This window comes from Mastomys coucha, unplaced genomic scaffold (assembly GCF_008632895.1).
Source record: "Mastomys coucha isolate ucsf_1 unplaced genomic scaffold, UCSF_Mcou_1 pScaffold22, whole genome shotgun sequence".
In the NCBI taxonomy this organism is placed as follows: domain Eukaryota; kingdom Metazoa; phylum Chordata; class Mammalia; order Rodentia; family Muridae; genus Mastomys; species Mastomys coucha.
The window spans coordinates 135081312-135102304 of NW_022196905.1; the positions used below are offsets into that span (position 1 = coordinate 135081312).

Consider the following 20993-nt stretch of genomic DNA (forward strand, 5'->3'; position numbering starts at 1 on the left):
ACTACCATGTGGGCACTGGGAACTGAACCCAGGTCCTCTGCAAGGTAATCTAGCACTCTTTAACTGCTTAACCATCTCTCCAGCCGCTCCCCTTATTTTTGAGACAGCATTTCTCACTGAACCCGGAGCTCACAGTTTTGGTCAGACTGGCTGCGAGCAAACTCCCAGGTAGATTTGTCTCCCCCCAGAGCTGGGACTACAGATGGGTGACACTCACTAAACTTTCATGTAGGCAATGGGTATTTGAATTCAGCTGTTCATTCTTGCACAGCAAACGCTTACCCCCCTGTACCATCTTCCCAGATTCATAACTCAGCTTTTAATTGTGATAACAATAAGGTAGAGAAACAGCCTGGGTCCAGGTTCATCGAGGCCCTGTTTCAAGTCAATGAGGTAGGACACATCCTCCTTCTTCTCTACAAACTTGCACATGGGTGCACATACCTGCACATGTGTGCATATACCCACACATACAGACAGCACATTCGTGTGTGAGGGAAGGGGGAAATGCTCTACTTATAACTCAAAGTAAAGGAAATACGGTTACTTCTTAAGGATAAATACACATATAAAACCATCAAGAACATCCTGCAATTGAAATTTTTTATTCACTTTACCCCTCATACTAAGATTATGGTGCACATTTTATAGCTCAAGAACAAAGTTTCAAAACTGCAAATATTTGTAAGTTTTGATAAGACAAAGGTAATGTTTGTATTTTCTAAGTCCAGGGCATGCATGTGGTACAAACTCTTAACAGGTACAACTGGTTCAGGAAGGAAATGGAGGCTTCCTGTCAGCAATGTTTGCTGACAGTGCTAATGGCACCAAGGAGTCATGAGTAGACTTGGGATCAGAGGGACATGTGGGAACTGAATGATGCTATCTTTGGACTTGAGGTTGATGCTGAAGACAAAAACAGGCATTCTAGGACAACACTAATGCAACTGAGTCTATGAAAAAGAAAGATGGAGATGAGGCAAGTGTCCCTGGTAAGGTATAAGACTGACTGCTAAATGTATGAACCTGGGGTGACTAGATAAGCCACTGTTCCTGGGTATTTCCAAGGACAGTGACTCTGAGGCTCAGTAGAGCACAGCTAGCTGTTCCCAGTGCTGGTGAGGACCTTCTTGTCTCTGACACCCTGGACAGAGAAAAGGCCCAGGAAGGAGGGACCTGCCTTTTTCCTGCCTTGCTGCTTGAGCCAGGATACTTCACTGGTCTGCTCTCTCTCAGAGTGGGCCTGTTACTGGAAGCTCCCTATGTTCTCAGGCTTTAGGACTCTGCCTCGATTTTACCCTGGCTTCCCTAGTTCTTTAGGCTGGCAGATCACCGACTACTCAGTCTCCATAATCATGGAGCCAACTCCTCATGTGAAATTTCCTTTCACACAGCTATGTATCCTCTCGGCCATTTCCCTGGAGAGCCCTGACCAGGCAGAGATTAGGAGGCTCTGACTCGCTACTTACTAGCAATGCTGCCTTTGGGAGTTCGCCTGCACCTTCACCCAGAGGCACTGCAAGCAGCAGCACATTCAGTTTGCAGCTGCACTGGTTCTGAGCACAAGCAACACTGATGGTAGAACTCCAGTCACCTGGGTCAGGCTGGCATGGCAGCACATGCCTGTAACCAGAGCACACAAGGAGGCTGAGATAAGTCTGCAAGCTTGAGGTCAGCCTGGGTTACAAAGTGGTAACCTTTCTAAATGGGGAGTGGGTGGTAGTGATTAGGGGTGGGGGTAGCACAACAGGCAAGCATGAAGACCTGAATTCCCAGTTCCTATTAAAAATTTCCAGCACATGTGTTTTAAATAGCTGGATGCACTAGCACTATACTTGTAAGCCTAGCACTAGGTGTGTGTGCGCACACACACATACACACACTCCAATAGTGTGGATCAAAGACAATTACAGACATCAGAATAAACCACCTTTCAACTTCATCCAAACTCAAAGTCACACACTAAGACACTGGGGAGACTTTTGCACCCATGAAGTTCTGCCACTGGGACCTTCCGCATGCTTATGCCCTCCCCACCCCCAACCCCCATTCTGCTTTCTGCCTAGCTGCTTGTTATAACACAGAGTTTCAGAGCTGAGTTTATCAGCTGTGTCTGACACTTCGAGTCACTGCAATCCCCACAAGGAGTCCCTGTTCTCCCCACACTTTCCTCTTTGTAGGGTGTACCACAGGAGTCTGTAGTAGCTCCCTGCTAGACTGCATTGTGTGTGGGGCCTAGGACACACACATACATTTTATTTCTAGAGACAAAGACATTATTTCTGTCCTGTGGCAACTTGTTGAATTTAGTTGGCTTCAGAGTTGCTGTGTGCCTGGTTCTGTGGCTGGGTCCCTGAGAAGCTGACCTGTAGAAGACCATGGACAAGTCAATGGGAAGGCAGGGCAGCCTGCAGCACCACACTTGTGTTCTGCTCCACGGGAGCCAGCTGTCTGTGGGAAGGAACTGTCAAAACAAGCTGCCAGAAGACCACAAAGAGAGTGGCACTGAAGCTGACCATAAGACAAAGAGCCAGCCATGGAAGAAGCTGTGGCAGTTTCCCCAGCTGAAGAAATCTCATGGGCAAAGGCCCTGAGCTTTGCATTTTTACAAAATTAAACAAAACATTGGAGAGGCTGTGACTATGTGGAGAGCAGGGATTACAGTGGTGGTGGGCACTGGGCTAAAGCTGTGGCCTATACTTCAATGGGCCTTTTAGATTTTTCCTTGATTCCTGTTTGAAAGTGAGTAAAATAATTTGCGACTAGAAGAAATTTAATGTCAAGGTTACTTTATGTAACAGACAGATGAAGCTTCTACATAGTGCATAAGAGATTTTCTCTATAGTTTTATTTAAAAAATTTTTTTAAGGGGGCTGAAGAGCTTGCTTAGTGGGTAAATCGTATGTCATGCAAGTATGAGGACAGAACTGGGAAGGCATGGCTACTGCCTGCAATCCAAGTACTTAGCTAGCTAGACTAACCATTTGGCAAGCTCTGTGTTCAGTGAGAGACTCTGCCTCAATAAAGTGAAAGAAGACATCCACTGTCAACTCAAGTCTTCACGCTCATACATGTATCCACATATGTGTGTCCTCAACCCTCATACATGTATGCATTCTCTCTCTCTCTCTCTCTCTCTCTCTCTCTCTCTCTCTCTCTCTCTCACACACACACACACACACACACATACAATTTTTTTGCTTAAGGAAGGCTAGGATAGTGCTTGCCTACAAGCTGAATAGTAATGTTTTTGTCATCTCAGTGTGGAAAGGTAGACATGGGTTTCACTGGCCTGACTGGCCAGCCAGCCTTGTCTCAAAACACAAGGTGGCCAGCACATGAGGAATATCAAAGGTTACCCCCCCCCCAACTCTTTGAGGACTGCAGTATAATTTAGTGGTAAAGTGTTTGTTTCATATGCAAGAAGCTCTGGGTTACAGCTCTAGCATCTAAAAGAAAAATTCTTTGTCACTTTGCCAAAATAGAGTTGGAGACCGCCCATTTGGGAGCTTGGACTTCTGTCACACGTTTATCCATGTGTGGACAGATTTGGTCACCACTGGTCAAGATGCCAATGAAACTGAGGGCACTGCCTGCCTTACCCTTACCACAGCACCAGGTCTAGGGGAAAGCCAGGACTGTAAGAAGCTGTGTTTGCCTGCTTACTCTGAGGTCATCAGAGACTGCCTTCTCCAGGGCTGGGCAATGCCAAGAAGCCTGTAATTCAGTCTGTATCCACAGGGAAGCCCAAACCTCAAAGCCTTAGGAGCAGGCCAACATCAGACTGTCAAAACCAAAGGATAGAATTAAGGTCTCTCTCTACACTGCCCTCAGTCAGGAACTATGGGTTGTATGGTAGGGAGGGAGTGAGCTATGCTGACTTGAGTTCAAATTAGGACAAACAGATACTTCTGTACATAGCCATGTCTTAGGGGATGGGTGGGCAAAACCACTGATCAGATGGTCAGAAACTGACTTTGCATCTCAAATGAAATGTCCCCCAAAGGTTCAAGCCCCCCTTCATTAGTAAACTACTTTCATAAAAAGTATAACCCAGTGTTGTCACTTTGTGGTGGATCCCATCCGTAACAGCAGACTGATGTTTACTTCTTCTGCTACACAGCCTCTATATATTGCTTTCTGGCTGCCATGTTCTTTTCAGCTGAGGCTCTGGTTCCTTTCTGTTCCCTATGTGACTGCATATGTCAGAGGTCCCCAGGAACAGGTGAATCCTCTCTCTCAGGCTCAGAATCACCTGGGGAATCTGAACCCCAAGACTCCAGGCTGAATCCCAAACCTCTTGAGTCAAGGTCTTGGGGGCTGGAGGCCAGGCTGAGCACTTCTGAGGGCCTGTCCTGTGGCTCCTCAGGCTACTGCCTGTCTAACTAGGACAGGATGATGGTGATTTCACATTTCTTGGCACCCAAGGACCACAGGCGAATCCATTTTCTGCATCTCTAGTGTTATGACACCCGAAGCCTTGCTGATGGGATAGACATGGCCCTTTCCAAGACAAGACATACTCCTCTGTGATAATACTTCATGTCTGACCAGCCAACACAGGGCATATACTCGGAGACAACTCTTTGAAGTTCCCCTGGCTTTCCCTTGCTTGTTGCCTTATTCCTTTGCTCTAGTCACCTAGGGCCAGGTGCTTGACAAGCAGGGACTACTCTGCAGCCCCCAACATGATTTAAACTGTCTGATCCTAAACTTCTTATCTGACTTTGCTTGTTTCTTTTCACAGTAACCACAATGGAGGCCAGGCATGATGTGCCACCTCCTGCTTGTCTCCCATCCCTGCTGGAGACAGGTACTGGTGCCCTTCCATCACCCTTTCCTTCTTTTTGCAGCATGCATATTCAGTAAGATCCAATGATATATTTACTGTGCATTGTTCATTAATCTAAAATAAGCTGTGTGGTTTTCCAGACCTTGGATAAGTCCCTTGAGAAGCAGTGTTGACGGCATCTGGTGGAGCCAGCTTGGCCTGCAACCGCCCCTCGACCCACATCTAAGGACGTTCCAGGGCAGCTCTGGCCACAGCACACTAGGGACAGGAGCAAGGACATACAGTGCGGCACTGTAGGGCACAAGGGAAATGGTAAATAACCTGACTGCACATCAGGAGGGAAACAGATCACCACTGTGGCAAGCCATACACTGGTTAGAAGGAACAGAAAGAGCTCCACATATCAGCATGGCTGGGACACAAATAGAAGATTGAAAAATTTTATTTTTCAAACATTGTGTTCAAAGTGGCATCATTTCTTTACATTTTTAACACACACACACACACACACACACACACACACACACACACACACACGCATGTACCCACACACAGTAATACAGGTATAAGACCTTATCTCTGTGCCAAGGGCAGTAGCTATAGGAAGAATAACTATGAAGCTAACAAAATGGCATCTAGCTGTGTCAAGACAAGTCAGGTGTGCACTGAACCCTTTCTACCCCAGAGCAACCATGAGACAGGAATAATCATATCCCAGTTCACAGGTATAGAAACTGGCTCACAAACTGAAAACCAGGTGCCTTCCAGTTAGGGCACCACACACACTGGCCTCCTGAATGGACTTCGTTCCTCCTCCAGGTTGCCACTCTACTCTTCTCTTTCTGCACCCTGTACCCACCTGCTGCTCTTGGGCAAGGTCCCACTCAGCCTGCAGCATGAGAATTACAGGTTGCATCCTTTGTCTCGTCTAATCACAACAATGATGTCCCACCACACTTACTTTTATTTGTGTGTATGTCTATGTATAGCTGGTGGGCTCACATGTGTGATTGTGGAGGCCAGGGGGCTGACCTTAGGTGTTGAAACTCAGAAGTCATCTTTCTTGGTTTTTGGTTGTTTTTGTTTTGAAACAGGGTCTCTCAATGGAACCCAGGGCTCACTGACTATGCTAGGCTGGCTGGTGAGATCTCCCACCACTGCCTGCCAGTACTGGGACTACAGCCAGACACACCTTACCTGTTTTTATGGGGTGCTGGGACCTGAACTCAGGTTCTCATGTTTGCATGAGTAAGCGCTTTACTGATTGGGCTATCACCTTAGTTCTTTCCATTGTAATTAACTGTTTATGCAACCCAGGCGATAAAGTTCAGGAATTACCTCTGGCTCTTAATTTTCTTGAGACTTGCTAGACAGCCCAGGCTAGCCTGAAACTATGCAGGCCAGCCTGGCCTTAAACTCCTGGGTCCTCCTGTCTCAGCCTCTTGGATGCTGGGATTATAGGTATATACACCATGATAAATGGAGACTGTTTACCATATCCTTCTCCCTGCCTCCATGTCTACTGGCTGCTGTGCTCTGTCTATCCTCATTGGCCTTGGTTGTCTACAGTCCCCAGGTATGACCCTTTCTGAGTATCATTCCCTCTCCCCTCAGACATCTGCTACTTTGTTTCTTTCCCAAGTCTTTGCTCAGCATCCCTGATCCAGGAAGCTCCCTACAAATCAGCAGTTGTTTCTTTCCTCAATCTTGTTCTTCATCTCTTATCACTGGCACCACACCTCTTTCTTTCTCCTTAAAAAAAATTACACATCTTAGTGTATGAATATTTTGCATATGTATATATATATATATATATATATATATATATATATATATATATATATATATATATGTATGAATATATGTATACATGCATGCATCAGGCATATGTCTGGTGCCCACAGAGGCCAAGCATTGGCTGTATATATTTGACAACTGCTGTTTCCCAATGATAAGTTTAGCCTGTAGCACTCAGGAGTTTCTGGGATGAATGAATACATGCATGAATGAGACACTTATCCCAGGACAAGTTTGGAACTGGAGTTACAAACAGTTCTGAGCTGCCTTCTGGGCCCTGGGAATTGAATTGAGGTCCTCTGGAAGAGCAGTCAGTGCTCTTAACTGCAGAGCCATCTCTCCAGTCCACTTTATGGTTTTTGTTTGTTTTGAGAGGTGATATCAATATGTAGCATAAATCTGTCCCGAAGCTTGCAATCCTCCTGCCTCAAACTTCTGGATTCTGGAACTACAAGGACATGTTACCATGCCTGGATCGTGTATTTCTTAATTTACTATTTGTTCCTAGGCTGTCCAACCCCAAGAATGTAAATTTCATGGCTGCAAGGGCTGTATATATTTGACAACTGCTGTTTCCCAATGATAAGTTTAGCCCGTAGCACTCAGGAGTTTCTGGGATGAATGAATACATGCAGGAATGAGACACTTATCCCAGGACACAGAGATGGAGCTGCTGAAGACTCCAGTCCAAGCAGAGTGCTTTCAGTTCTAGGAGGTGAAGAAGCATCATGGAAGAAATTTCGAAGTGAGTAAGTGGAAGACACATCTAAAATAAGAACGATGATGTCTTTGGCTGTCAGAGGTGAGTGATGGGCTCTTGGAATGTTTCGTCCCTTTCTGCCTCCCTTCCTGTGTCTCTTCTACTTGCAAATCTCTGTTCTCAGTTTTATTTTTATGTCTCTGTGAGGGTACTGCACACTAATCACTAGTTTAAAAGGCACTAGAACACCGTGAAATTACTGTTAACATTTCAAATGGCACTAACGCTCAGTACAGTACATTAAAGTTAGTTTATCGAATGGTCAGTGACTATGGAATGGCTGAAAGGCACATTAGAGTTTGGAAGTTTCTGGGGAATTGCCATTAAGAAGACTAATTAGACACAGAGCAAAACCTTCTGTACAGCAAAGGAAACAGTAAGCTGGGTGAAGACACCTTACAGTATGGGAGAACATCTTTGACAGCTAGATAACTAGCAGGATTAGTATCTAGATTATAGAAAGAACAAGTAAAAAAAAAATCAAAGTCCCCCCAAACAAATGACCCAGTTAGTAAGTGAGTAAGTAAGATGGACAGCCAGTCCCTGAGACATGGAGTACAAATGGCAAATAAACTCGTGAAAATGTTTGGCACCCTCAGCTGTCAGGGGAAAAGGCACATTAAAATGACACAGAGATTCCATCTCGCCCCAGCCAGAACAGTTACTATGAGAAAACAAGTACTGGTGAGGAAGGGCCCTCATACACTGTTGGTGGAAATGTAAGCAGATACAGTCACCATGGAAATAAACCCCTGATCCAGCCACCAGTCCTGCTGGTGTACCACAGGACTGCACTGTTTCCAATAGTGAGGTTACAGACCCTGCCAGGTACCCATCAACTGATGAGAGGATAAAGAAAATGTGGTACATGCACACAATAGAGTTTTTTCAGCTGTAAAGAAGAAGGAAATCACATTGGGGAGATGGTTCAGCAGGTAAGTGCATCTGTTATGTGAACATGAGGACCTGAGTTTATATCTCTAGAGCCTATGTAGAAAGCTGTGTGTGGTGCTACATGCCTGTGACCCCAGTGCTTGTGTTCGTGTCCCTTCTCCGTGTGTGTGTGTGTGTGTGTGTGTGTGTGTGTGTGTGTGTGTGTGTAGATAAAAGAATCACTGGGGTTTGCTGGCAGCAAAGTCCAGGATCTTTAAGACCCTGTCTCAAAGAACAAGGTGGAGAGTGATAGTGCAGGACACTCAATGTCCTCTTTGGGTATCTGTGTGTGTGCACAAGCACGTGGACCTGTAAACACACACATACATACCACATACATATATACCAACACCACACCCCATGTCCACTGCCTAAAGAATGGATCAGCAACATGTCTATCAGATAAATACTACTCAGCCTTCCACTTGGATACATCACACTAAGGACCAGCCTTCCTGGTCCTATGCCAATCTGCACAGTACAGTCTGTAGGTCAGGCAGCAAACTGTGGTCTCTGCCTTATCATCTCATAAAGATGACAGGGCTGTCACCTTCTAATTTACACAAACAACACTTTATAGGAGCCATTCCACTCTGTTAAGATACTAATCGAAAGAGGCCAATCAAGAATTTTCCTGATGAACCTATTCTAGGTTTATGAGATCCTGAAGCAGTGTGGACTACACCTGTTCTATGAAGGCCACTGAGAAATGGAGTCCTCTTCTCAACAGTGGGGACCTGCTGCTTCCTGTTAGGAGGTGTTCATCTTGTAGGAAGCCTGAATTCCCTTCAGTAGTAACTATGGTCCCCAGGGGACATCAGAGTAACTACACCAGCTCCAGAGCACGAATACAGAACTGCTTTTACCATCTGTTCACAAGACTGATGAATCCTACCAATGACTCTATATAAGGAAAGGAGCCTTGCAATCCCCACTAACTCCCTGGGTGGCCCCAGGCAAAACAATCCACCCTGAGCCAGGCTCCCAAAGGACAATGGAAACCTCTAATTCTATATTCTGAGCTCTCTGCTTCACTGTCCCCTCCACTTTAGAAGACTGTCATACTCTAGAACCCATGAGCTATTTCCCTTCCTCAGTAGGTTTGGCAGCCAAGGGCAAGCTATCAGGAAACATGAAGCTATACTATGTCCTTACTCACAGGATCTCAATCTTCTTGTTACTGAAACTTGGTCAACACCTTGTCTGTTGACAAGATCAGCAATACTGAAATCTGGGTTTCAAGTTCTCTCAGACTTTCTTTGCTCTAAAAGTATTTATTTATATATCCAACAAACATTTGAGTACCTACTGTGTGTCAGCAGTGTGCCAGGCCTAGAGAGACAGGGGAATCAAACCAGGCCCCTGCAGGCTGCCTAGGACACTCTGGGATCTACTACCCAGAACTATTTGTAACATCATGTGCACATAAACAGCTACAATTCACATCAACACTGGCATTCTTGATAAAGTGAGCCCCAAAGTATGAGAATCAGCATTTCTAACTACTATCTCCTAACTTTTAGCTGGGCTGAAATATATAGCTCAGTGGCAAGTGCTTTGCTAGAATTACATGGCCCTGAATCCCATGTTGGAAAAAGAAAACAAAACCTTCAGAATAAACCTGGCCATCCTGGAACTACTGCCAGAAGGAATTCTTTGAGATGCATCCTTGAAGGTTTTTCTGTTTTTTTTTTTTTTTTTTTTTTTCCCCCAGGTTTGCTTGCTCAGGGTCAGTTGCACATTCTCCCTTTCTTTCTCCCTCTATATGTGTCTGTGTGTCTGAGATAAGGTGTTACCATGTGGCTTAGATTATCCTCTTGTTCCACCTCCTGAGTGCTAGGATTACAGGTGTGCACCAGCACACAGGAGCAGCATCTTCAGAATCCAAAGACTTATTTGTTGGCACTAGGATCTGCAGATATCTAATAACCAGGGGATGTAGCATGTTCCTTCCTATCTTATACCCTATGAGAAATGAAGAGAGGGACTTGCAAAAGCGACAAACAAAACCAACATTCTTAGGTTTCCAGTCTAAGACAGTCAATGAAAAATCCCTAGAGCACCACCTAAAGATGTCCCTCGGATTTCCCATTGAGATCCTCTGCCACTCACTCTCAGTGACCTCCAATTTGCTGGAATTCAATATGGTCTAAGAGATTAGAGACGAAAGTTCTTTAGGATCACAGCAGACATCAGCCTCCCCCATGGCTTTGATGACAGTAGTTGATGGCCAGCATTCTCGGGGTATGTAACATAGAGGTTGGACCTAAGACATTTCCTGCAGCCTTTGGTCATGGGGCCTCCTGCACACTTCAGGTGCAGCATGAAGAAGGTGGTTAGACCCTTAGAACATTCTTCTACAGTTCACATAATATACACACAAGCCCAAGAGACCAGTTTCCTAACTGCAGAGACAAGAGGAAACTATCTCTAGAAAAAAGCTAATTACTGGACTGAGGAATGGCAGCACAATGAGGCAAAAGTGGCTTCTGGCCACTTTTTTTTTTTATTTTTGATTTTGTGTATGTAGGTGTGTATGGGTCTAAGGATACACTCAAGAGATGTTGAGGTTAGAGTTGGGAACTGAACTTGGATCCTCTGAAAGACCAGCAAGGTCTTAACTACTTAACTACTATTCTGAACTCTGGGATGGCATCGGAGAAGAGTCCCTATGGCAGGCAAAAGGCATAGAGCCTGAATGTGGGCTTTCCAGAGAATCAGATGGTTGCTCCGAATGCTCACAGCCATCCTAATAATAAACCTCTGCAGAGGTAGAAAAAATGAGGCTGTCTTGAAGCAGGCATGACGCATAGACTTAAAGCAATTCATTCAACAAGTACTTAGGAAGGATCTGCCACTCCCCCAGACAGGGAAACCATCACGACCCTGGATGTCAAAGGATCCTGTATTCTAGTTGGTTGGACAAACAAAATGAACAGAATGAAATTTAAAAGGTATGTTGCAGACATAACAAAGTAAAGTCCTATACTCAGAGCTATTAAATGTGCTCACATACTTATAACCCCAGGACTTGGGAGTATGAAGCAGGGGATTGTAGATTCCAGACCAAAACCTGACTATACAGTGAGTTTCACAGGGTTTGAGCTACAGAGTGAAACCTTGTCTCAAAACAAAACAAAACAAAACAAAAGGAGCTGGGCGGTGGTGGCGCACGCCTTTAATCCCAGCACTTGGGAGGCAGAGGCAGGCAGATTTCTGAGTTTGAGGCCAGCCTGGTCTATAGAGTGAGTTCCAGGATAGCCAGGACTACACAGAGAAACCCTGTCTCGAAAAACCAAACCAACCAACCAACCAAACAAACAAACACACACACACAAAAAAAAACAAAACCAAAAGTGACTCAATGGAATAAAAGACATGGGGTAATATCACATATACAAGGAGCAAAACAGTTTAATTTGTATTTGAACCTTGTGTATAATCTAGAAAAGAGAAATAAAAGATACATTTTCATTAGTTGACTATTTTGATGAATGCCAACACATCAACCATGATTTTAAAAGAGATCTAGTCTATTTTTTATTTATATATATATATGTGTGTCTTTATTTGGCAGCTATGAGCTGCCCAATACAGGTGATGGGAACCAAATCCCAGTCCTTAATCGTTAAGAGCAGCAAGCACTCTTAATGATTAAGCCATTTCTCCAGCCCCCACCTTTTTTTTTTTTTTTTTTTGGTTTTTCGAGACAGGGTTTCTCTGTATAGCCCTGGCTGTCCTGGAACTCACTCTGTAGACCAGGCAGGCCTCAAACTTAGAAATCCACCTGCCTCTGCCTCCTAAATACTGGGACTAAAGGCATGTGCCACCACTGCCTGGCCAGCCCCCACCATTTTTACATTCAAAATGTAAAATGGAGCTCATGAAGCTAAGGAGATGGTTCAGAGGGTAAGAAAGAGTACTTGCTGAGCAAACATGAGGATCTGAGTTTGAATCCCCAGCATCCACATAATCAGACATGGCCCTAGCACTGTGTGGAGGGTTACTGGGATTTGCCAGCTGCCATGTTAAATTTGAGGTTCAGTAAGAAACCCTGCCTCAAAGGAATAAGGTGAAGAGATAAAGGAGGACACCTGCTATCTTCCATATACAACACACATAAACTCACCACACACAAACATCACACATACCTCATAACACCCCACATAAATACCACTCCCACACACACACAGTTTCCACATACAAACACAAAAACAAAACAAAACATAGTTTGCTCTTTTTCCAGTTAAACATGGCAAAATGACATTTCCATGTTTCAGAACACTACCCTTAGTCCTAATGTTTTGGAAATACATCTAGACTCCAGGCCTATCCCCATTCCCATTGCCATATCTCCACTGGAAGCCTTGTGACCTCTGGCCTTTCTCCAGGGTAAGCTGTCAGAACAAGATTCAAGTGGCACTCCTCTGCTGAGATCAGGTCCCTCATGGCACACAAGTCCCACAGAAGTTGCAGCTCTCTGTGCCTGTACCCTAAGCTGACTCATATTGCCTTACAAGTCTTTCCAGGATGTCCCAGCTCTGCACTGGCAGCAAGTTCCCTGCCCTCAGCTGCTCAGCTGCCTCAATAGCAGCAGCATCTCCATCTTCACACTGCCTGGCTTGGCTCTTTTATCCCTTTTGCCCTTTAGCACCTCCCTACCTCTACCTACTCTTTGAGACACGGACTTACTATGTAGCCTAGGCTGTCTGGAACTTGTAATCTTCCTGACTCAGCCGTCTGAGTTCAGGATTACAGGTACGTGCCACTCTCTCCTTCCTCCCCTGCCCCCCACTCCCCAGGATGTGTCCTGAGCACCTAGACACAGGAAGTGGTCAGTAAATACCTGCTGATTAAATAGTCTGGGAACAGGGAGGTGGCTTCTATTATGTTGTCATTTCATCTTGACATTCAGTTAGCTTGTTGCAGGTTTTTAAAGTCCTGAGTATCCTTGTTCAAAGGGAATCAAGTGGCATAAATACCAGCTGTGAGCTTCAAGAACTTCAGATTCCCAGACCCTGTTCCTGCTAACTGAATTATAACCTGTATGTGAACAAGACTGTCTGGAGACTAGCATGGCAGCACAAGATCCTTCAAGCAAGGATCTCTGAAAGGAAGGAGGCTCCATCCCCTCTGGCAAGGGCCTGGCTGAGGAAAGAGGCCTAGAACTTGCCCTGGGTGATACATGAACCTTCATGACCATCTCTAATCACCATGCTGCTGCCCTCAGAAGATAGCTTATAGCAGTCTATACTCTAATTCCCTCTGGTCCCCATGAGAAAGCAAAAAACATATACAGATTGGTGAATTCAGAGAGGGAGGCCAAGGAACCACAACAAACAATACCGGAAGAAGGAGTCCCTCTGTTTTCCCTCTGATCCCTTGCCAGAGTTCTCCACTACTACCCAGCAGCCAGAGTAGCTCTCATCAACCAGGTCAGCTGTGCTCAGGGCACTGGCAGAGGGTGAAGGGAACAAGAGAGAGGCAGTCAGAAGGTGCTGTGCATCCCAGACAAGCAGTGTATCAAGAACAAGAACTACTCCCTATAAGGGTTGTTTCACTTGATTTGATGATGCTTAGAAGTGGAAAAGACATAGGAACAAGACAATAGATAGGACAGGCCTAGCAATGAAGAGGAGTGCCTTGTACTGATGGACTCTGTGGTCATTTTTACCTTACAAGTGACTTGGTGCAGGGCTGGGAAGCTGGCTCACTGAGAAAAGGGCTTTTACTGAAAACACAGGACCTCCATTTGACCCCCAAGAACTCATGTGAAAAAGAAAGAAAAACTGTGCTCTGTGTGCCTGAAATCCCAGCACTGGGGAAGCAGAGAAGGAGATCCCAGGGGCTCACCGGCCAGTCAGTGTAACCAACATGAACAGCAAGAGCAGTGAAAGACTTGTGGTGGATAACACCTAATGGCATCTCTGGTCACTACACACACATGTGCAAGCCCACCCCTCCAAACTCCAGAGGCTCTCAAAGGAGGAGCATGAGTTCTAAACCAAACTGAGCTACAATATGAGATTCTATCAAAAAAAAAAAAAAAAAGTAGCTCAGGTGGGGAAGACTAAGACCCACTGTAATTTCTTTAGCTGGAACCAGCTTTACGAAGAACATCTGAATAGACCTGAGGACAGATGTGCAGAAGATACCTGGGGAGGAAATCACAGAGGACAACCTCCCTCAGAATGGTGGGGGTGGAGAAGGTAATGCAAGCAGCTCAAAATGATAACCCTTTAGGGAATTCCGATTCCAACATTTTCTTCAAAATGACAATGTAACACTTTAAAGCACTGCATACTTCTAATTCTTTGATATAAGACTGTCCCAAATTATATAGGTCCTTCCTTCCTTCTATATGAACATGAAAGTCATTAGGAAAACAAGATGAGTCACCAAGTCAGGTCTTAGGAAATAAGAAGTAAAAGATAAGAAGTCAAAAAAAGAGAAAAACAAACAAACAAACAACAACAACAAAAAACTGAGTCTAGGCACGGACTCAGCTCAGTGGTAGTGCCCCTGACTAGCATGTGGGAGGCTCTAGGTTCAATCCCCACGTCAAACAAAAAGAACCAACTAAACAATAAAATGTTCTTAAAGGCAGAACACAGCAAATAAGCAGATGGAAAGACCTCAACACCACAAGAGAAATGCAAATCAAACCCACAATGGCTACACGAAGAAAACAGGCAATAGCGAGTGTTGGCCAGGGCCTGGAGAACAGTGGGGCCTCACAGGGCTGGAGTAAACATGAAGTGAGAAGCCGCTTTACTCTGCTTTGGGAAGCACCCTAACAGCTCCTCAGAATGTCAGCCACGGGATTACCACCACTTCAGATGATCCCAGTCTTAGGTATGACCTCCCCAAAACCCAGACCCAGACAGAGCAGCTGGTAGAACCTTTAGGACACTGGCAAAGGACACTGTGCCCACGAAGTGAGATGTGGACTCTTCTACCTCCTACTCCTTACTTAACAGGTCGACTCACCCAGGCCTACAGGCAGTGTGGCCAACCAGCCACGAACTGAGACTTCTGGGCCAAATTTAACTATCTTTGGCAAGTTTATTTACTTAAGATATTTTTTATAGCAATGAAAAGCTAACATCATATGCACCCAGCGAATAAAGATTTGTTTACACAAGGTATATGTCCACACATTAAAGTTCAGAGAAGCCTTGTCTGTACCAATCAAAAGGTGGGAACAACTCCAAATGTCCATCAACTGACTGATACACACAATGGAATATTATTCGGCTGTGAGAAGAGTGAAGTACTGTGTGGCCTCATGCATATAATCCCAGCACTGAAAACAACAACCCGAAAACAAACAAAACCCTGAACCCCACAGCAAATCAGTCAGCACTATACACCTATTAGCACACCTAAATCCAAAGCACTGACCATATGCCAAATGTTAGCACAAATGAGGGCCAACAGGCAGTCAGTCCCTGCTGCTGGGAATGCAAAACACTCAACGCTGGTGTGTACTATAAAAACCTGCACTCAAGTGTTTGTAGCAGTTTGGGTCTTAACTGCCCAGATTTGGGGAATATCAAGATTTTTTTTTTTTTGACAAACAAGCCACATAAAAAATCCACAGAAACAAGTGAGACAAGCTAAATCTCGTATGTACACCATTTTAGAGAAGGTGAAAGAGGAGACAATGAGACTGGTGACCAGCAGCTGGGGGAGGGAGGAAGTAGGGCAGAGGGGACTTTGGCCAGTGAACCTTTACTTTGTGATACATTTGCCAGAACTCACAGAACCACATGACACAGAGAGTGGACCCTAATGTAAACTGTGGACTTTGGTTCCTAAGGGTACCTCAGCACTGGCCCCTCATGTATAACAAACACACGGGTCATGGGAGAAACTGGGGGAGGACGGGAACTCGGGCAAGTCACCAAGAATTAAAACAAGTTTCCAATTAAAAAGAAAATGCTGAAGATGCTGTGGTCTGCTTGGCAAATATTTACACATTCTGAAAATAGTCAAGATGACAAAAATTCTAACCCAGGATTCTAACCAGAAATTAAGTTAAAACACCTACAGTTCGAAAATCAAAGTTTCTGGGCAACTGCAGAGGAGCCGACAGGAGCAAAGGCTTCAGTCACTAGGGGAAGGCTATCTTCCTAGGGATTCACACGGGAGTTCCTAAAATAACACTGTGTGGAAAATATATTTTAGAGATAATATGTCCACAATTATATCATAGAAATAAACATGCATGCATTTTAAAAACAGGATCCTAGTACTTATACTACTGTGGTTCTATTTGAGTGTTGGTGAGCATGTGTGTGCTAGTATAACTTATACTTGGGCACTAAGGGAGATGGTGGGTGCTAGTGTGAGGTGAGTGAGTGTGAATAGATCTGCCAGTGAGAAGGTGAATGTGAGCAAGGACAGTAATGTGAGAAGGTGAACTTGACAGAGGTATGAGCATTTATCCTCCAACACCAGGCTTGGGGTGCTGTGTTCACAGGCAGCAATCCCACCAGCCTTCTGCTTCTACTAGACAAGCTCACGGTACTGTAGCCACATTTTCAACACCCCACTAGGCAGTCATGGTTCACCAAGGGCTAGTGGCTGTTTTCCTATCCGAAACATGAAATATAAGAACTGCCTTGGCTCTCTCCAGTAATCATGGGCTGCTACCACTGATAAGGGACCCGCGTGAAAGGAGGGGTTGAGAACTGTACTGCCAAATACCTTCATAGGGCCAAGGCCAGCATGGCCTGCTACACCTGGTGCAGGTGGCTCTGCCGTTCAGAGTGCCTGCTACTCTTCCAGGTTCCCAGCACCCACAAAAGACAACTCAAGACTACCTGTAATTCTAGTTACAGGGATCCAACAACCTTCTTGCCTCTGCAAGCACCCAAATGCATGTGGTATACACTCACACACAAAAATACACATTAAAAACTAAACCAACCAACCAGTAATTGATAAAATGATTACTAGGGCTAAAGAGATGGCTCAGTAGGTAAAAGTGCTTGCTGTGCAAGTGTGAAGACCTGAGTTCAAATCTGCAGAACCCACATACTGGGCATGTGTCTGAATCCCAGAACTCTGCTACTAGGAAGCTCTTCAGTCAGCAAGCCTGGGCTGTGTTGGCATTTTGTTTAGGCTCTGTACCACTGTTACCTGGCAATAGCCAGGTATGTCTGACTCACTATAAAGGGGGCTGCTTGCCCCCTCCTCACTCTCTTATTTTTGCTCTCTCCTCTTCCTCCTGCTCCTTACCCTCTTCCCCCTCTGTCTCCATCCCCCTACCCCACATGCTCATGGCCAGTCTCTATTCCTCAACTCCTCTGAGCATGTCCCTTCCCCCTCATGCCTTTCTTTCAACTCCCCTCCCCATGCCCTGAATAACCTCTATTCTATACTATACCATCCTGTGGTTGGTCCCTCAGGGGGAAGGGATGCCTCAGCATGGGCCTGCAGAGGCACTCCTTTCCAACACCATACTCCACCAAACATACCTCTTCTTCCTCTCTATCTTTTTATAAAACACAACAGGGTACTTGTCAGCAAACAAGAACAAGGTGTTCAAAAAAAAGGTGGAAATCAGGGACCAACATATGACCCCCACATGCATGTACACATATGCTCATACTTGCATATGAACGTACACACACACACACAAGAACCAAAATAATCTTGCTCTTGAAGACCTCAGTTCAGCAGGTGGTCAACAGAACAGTGTTCTCTCTGCTCAGATAGACCCTTCTTTTATAGGTCTGCCAACATTGCGATGGCCTGTCCACCATGATGAAGTACAAGGGGAAGAGATACCCAAGAGGACAGAGGGCCATGTGAAGAGCCCAGCAGAGGCATGGCAGGAGGAAGAGGTGGTCCTAGAACATAGCAGTCCCTACTCCCTCTGGGGTATAGTGGGAAGGAAAGCCACAGGGAACCCTGCCACCACCCCTGTTAATTTATTCCTCGGTTGTGACTATTTGCTGCTTCCTGTTTCTCTGTTAGCTCTCCCAGCTGCTATCTGCAGTTCTAGCTCTTCCCATTAGCGTTGCAATCTCCCCTTTATCTTGGGCCATTGTTTCATCCTATCTTGACCCTTATGCTTGTGCTCTCACACAATAAACAACACCCTGGGCAATCCATTGGTCCAGTTTGCCCTCCCCCCGCCCCTTCAGACTAGGTTTTCAGTCTTTTGCCTTTTCTATTTCCCTCTTTTAGGCTTTTGACTTTGGCACCCAAAAAGTCCGCCCGCCCCCTCTCGCCCCCTCTCCCGTCCCTCCCTTGAACTGAACCTAAGGAATTATATATGCTAGAAAAGTACTCTAACTCTGACCTCCATTTCAAACTCTGTTTTTATTTTATTTAGATTTAGTTTTTCTGTATCTGTGTATATCTGTCACATGTGTGCCCATGGATGCCAGAAGCAGATGTCAGATCCCCTGGCGCTAGGTAGCAATAAGCTACCCAATGTGGTGCTATGATCAGAACTCAGTCCTCTGGAAGGAAGAGCAGCAGCAAGTGCTCTGAGCCATCTCTCCTGCCCTTGAGTTTTTCTATTTTGAGACACAATCTGAGTTGCCCAGCCTGCCCTTGGTCTCACTGTGTAGTCCAAGCTGCCCACAAGTTCTCCATCCTCCTGTAGATCTCAAGCATGAGCAACCATATCTGGCCATTTGCTTTCAATTTCCCATCCATAGCTCTCCACTGACCCACTTCTCAGAAGTGCTGAGGGTCATTGTGCACTCTTCTTTTTGGTTCCAAACTCAGAGCTGGGGTTGAATGGATGATCAATAGACATAGTTTGCAAGCCCATGGCTGAGGAAGGAGACACAGAAAGCTGATTGCTGGTCTGGGCTCAACTCTGTTCTCCTTTCTGCCTTAGAGTTTTAGGACTCAGGCTTACCCCATGTACAGCCCAACCACCCGCCTGCCCCCCAACCCTCTTTCTATCTCTGCCACGGTCCCTTGCATTTTGGGTCCCTAAGTCTGTGAGACTGGAGCTCATTACCTAGCATACTTGTTTGAGAAGCCCACCCCCATGTCATCCACATGTTTTGTCTTTCCCTCTAACTGCTTCTTTCTTGCAACTTCAGTGCTAGAATTGTGCCTCTGCCTCAGTTACAGCATTCACACCCACACCAGTCTTCACTATTGGATCCTGAACTCAAAACAAGAACAGGACTGTGTGTGGTTGGCACACACCTGTAGTTCCAGCATTTGAGAGGCTGAGACAGAAAGACCGTGAGTGAGATCAGTTTGAGCTAGATAGTGAGACCCTGTCTCAAAATAGTAATAGAAAACAACAACAACAAATAAAACTTAAAAAAAAAAAGGCGGGGGGGACTAGAAGGACCAGGCATATGGAGATCAAAATGTTGACTGTGTTCCTAAGAGCTTGGCTTGAGGGCAGGTAGGCTCACTTACTAGAGCAGGCCCATGGACACAGGCATCAAGAAAAGGGACTGCTGAGCTCAGTCTGCCCAATGATCTCTCAGACCTAATGCTCTTCCTCCTTCCTGGAACACGGGCCAAGAGGCAGTGGGAAAAGGTACCAGGATCACAGTGGCTGGGGCTAGGAAGATGAAGATCTTGTCCTTTAGGAATAAGCCTACCCAGACAGGGTCAATACTGAGGCCCTAACACAGTGACTGTTAAGGTGCTGAGAAATAAACACAGAACCCCCTGGCACGGAGGCTCCCTTCTTAGGCAGACTGCCTTGGCCATTTGCAGCTGTGGCAGTGTTTGGCTCATAGTTAGACATTAAAGGGACTTGCCGATTCAGCTTCTCCAGATGATTACTTTTAATGGGACACCTGCTCTAACTAGTCACAGACAGTCCTGATATGTTTGCTTAAAAAGTGTCTCAGTACTTTCCAGCCCACTAAATGTGGACTGATAAGGAGGTAAATGACCAGGTCTCCATTTTTCCATTCTGATCAAGCTCCCAGGGAGTTTTTCTGCCTAGACACTCCACATCACTGTTAACAGTCTTCCTCTGGCCCTCTCCACTCACACGTTTTTGTTTTGTTTTGAGCAGATATTCACTATGTGGGTTCTGAACTTGAACTCCCAGAGTCAGCCCCTGCCTCCCAGTGCTAGGATTAAGTGTCTGGAGTAACCCAGGCTGGCCTCAAATTCAGTATGTAGCTGAAGATAACCTTGAACTTCTACTTCTCCTGTCTCTACTTCATAAGTGCTAGAATTATAAATAGGTGCTAACACCCCAGACTTAATATTAATAGAGTTTTCCACCATTCTTTTTCTCCCCTCAAGGAAAAGGATGATTTTCTTTGAAAAAACATATGTGGACATGAAAAATATAGTCACTGGCTACCTGTGTGAGGCAAGATTTGCAGATGGAAATCTGAGAGCAAAGTGAAAATCTTACTACAACAGAGAAAAGCTTCCAAAAGCTCATCCTTTGCAATATGTCCTTGTGTACTGAGGGAGGCCATATGTGGACATATGGAGGACATCTTCAGGTACAGGTTCCACAGGTGTTGTCTCTGTCTTTTTGAGATAGGGTTTTACCAAGTAGGCTCAACAAGATAGTCAGAGAGCCCTAGGAATCTTGGTTTTGCTTCCCCATGCTGGGATCACAGACATGCACTATCACACAAGGATTTTTAACATGGGTTCTAGGGTTCAAACTATGATCTTCCAGAATTTTCCTGATTAAGCAATCTCTCCATCCCTGTTTTGTGTGCCTGTGTACCTACCTACCTACCT

The 20993-nt window shown here is 45.3% G+C and overlaps 1 protein-coding gene across 1 annotated transcript in view; it reads right to left on the reverse strand.

Annotated features, from left to right (window-relative positions):
- Gna12 (G protein subunit alpha 12) overlaps positions 1-20993 on the reverse strand; it is an 84477-nt gene that overhangs the window by 49469 nt on the left and 14015 nt on the right. The window lies entirely within an intron of this gene.